General features: G+C 40.2%; 1 non-coding gene across 1 annotated transcript; it reads left to right on the forward strand.

Annotated features, from left to right (window-relative positions):
• Positions 1–1,790: 1,790 nt before the first annotated feature.
• Positions 1,791–1,898, forward strand: LOC112745746 (small nucleolar RNA R71). Its single transcript, XR_003173659.1, has one exon. It is a non-coding gene; the product is annotated as a small nucleolar RNA R71 (small nucleolar RNA).
• Positions 1,899–2,316: the final 418 nt, after the last annotated feature.

Genomic DNA, 2,316 nt, shown 5'->3' on the forward strand with positions numbered 1-2,316 from the left:
TTTAATTTTGCAGTTGTTTTTATGACTTCACATGATCATCAACCTAAGGAAAATATAGAATAACAATGGAAAATAAATAAATATAATTAAATAACATTGGGTTGCCTCCCAACAAGCGCTTCCTTAATGTCAATAGCTTAACAGTGAGCTCTTAGAGAGCTTCACAGAGACTCAGAGCTTGATGTTGGCCTCCCAACACCAAACTTAGAAGTTGAGTGTGGGGGCTCTATTTGACTCTGTACTGAGAGAAGCTTTTCATGCTTCCTCTCCATGGTTATAGAAGAAGATCTTTGAGCCTTAAACACAAGGTAGTCCTTATTTTGAAGGACTAACTCTCCTATGTCCACATCAATCACAGCTTTTGCTGTGGCTAGGAAGGGTCTTCCAAGGATGATGGATTCATCTTCATCCTTCCCAGTGTCTAGGATTATGAAATCAGCAGGGATGTAAAAGCCTTCAACCTTCACTAAGACATCCTCTACAAGTCCATAAGCCTATTTCCTTGAATTGTCTGCCATCTCTAGTGAGATTCTTGCAGCTTGTACCTCAAAGATCCCTAGTTTCTCCATTACAGAGAGTGGCATGAGGTTTATACTTGAACCAAGGTCACACAAAGCCTTTTTGAAGGTCATGGTGCCTATGGCACAAGGTATTAAGAACTTTTCGGGATCCGGTTTCTTCTGAGATAATTTCTGTTGAACCAAGGTATTTAGTTCATTGATGAGCAATGGAGGTTCATCCTCCCAAGTCTCATTACCAAATAACTTGGCATTCATCTTCATGATTGCTCCTAAATACTGAGCAACTTGCTCTTCAATAATATCTTCATCCTCTTCAGAGGAAGAATACTCATCAGAGCTCATGAATGGCAACAGTAAGTTCAGTGGAATCTCTATGGTCTCTATATGAGCCTCAAATTCCTTTGGTTCCTCAATAGGGAACTCCTTAGTGGCCAGTGGACGTCCATTGATGTCTTCCTCAGTGGAAATCACTGCCTTTCCCTCCTCTGTGCATTCGGCCATGTTGGATATATTGATGGCCTTGCACTCTCTTTTTGGAATCTCTTCTGTGTTGCTTGGGAGAGTACTAGGAGGGATTTCAGTAACTCTTTTACTCAGCTGACCCACTTATGCCTCCAAGTTCCTAATGGAAGACCTTGTTTCAGTCATGAAACTTTGAGTGGTCTTAGTTAGATCAGAGACTATGGTTGCTAAGTCAGAGAGGTTCTGCTTAGAATTCTCTGTCTATTGCTGAGAAGATGATGGGAAAGTTTTGCTATTGCCAAACCTATTTCTTCCACCATTATTATTATTGAAACCTTGATTAGGCTTCTGCTGATCCTTCCATGAGAAATTAGGATGATTTCTCCATGAAGGATTATAAGTATTTCCATAGGATTCTCCCATGTAATTCACCTCTTCCATTGCAGGATTCTTAGGGTCATAAGCTTCTCCTTTAGGGGAAGCTTCTTTAGTACTGCCTGATGCAGCTTGCATTTCAGTCAGACTCTGAGAAATCATATTGATTTGCTGAGTCAATATTTTGTTCTGAGCCAATATGGCATTCAGAGTATCAATCTCAAGAACTCCTTTCTTCTGAGTTGTCCCATTATTCACTGGATTTCTTTCAGAAGTATACATGAACTGGTTATTTGCAACCATTTCAATGAGTTCCTGAGCTTCTATAGGCGTCTTCTTCAGATGAAGAGAACCACCAGTAGAGTGATCCAATGACATCTTGGACAATTTAGATAGACCATCATAGAATATACATAAGATGCTCCATTCTGAAAGCATGTCAAAAGGACACCTTCTGATTAATTGCTTGTATCTTTCCCAAGCCTCATAGAGGGATTCACCTTCCTTCTGTATGAAGGTTTGGACTTCCACTCTAAGCTTTCTCAACTTTTGAGGTGGAAAGAATTTGGCCAAGAAAGTATTGACCAACTTTTCCCAAGAGTTCAGGCTTTTTTTAGGTTGTGAGTCCAACCATGTCCTAGCTCTGTCTCTTACAGCAAAAGGGAAAAAGCATAAGTCTGTAGACCTCAGAATTAACCCCATTAGTCTTAATAGTGTCACATATTTGTAAGAATTCAGCTAAGAACTGATGAGGATCTTCCAATGGAAGTCCATGAAACTTGCAATTCTGCTGCATTAGAGAAACTAATTGAGGCATAAGCTCAAAGTTGTTTGCTCCAATTGCAGGAATTGAGATGCTCCTTCCACAGAAGTCAGAAGAGGGTGCAATAAAGTCACCAAGCATCTTCCTTGCATCTACACCATTGTTGTTGGGTTCGGCCATCTCTTCTTCTTTTTC

The sequence above is a fragment of the Arachis hypogaea genome, chromosome 14, assembly GCF_003086295.3.
Source record: "Arachis hypogaea cultivar Tifrunner chromosome 14, arahy.Tifrunner.gnm2.J5K5, whole genome shotgun sequence".
Taxonomy (NCBI): Eukaryota; Viridiplantae; Streptophyta; class Magnoliopsida; order Fabales; family Fabaceae; genus Arachis; species Arachis hypogaea.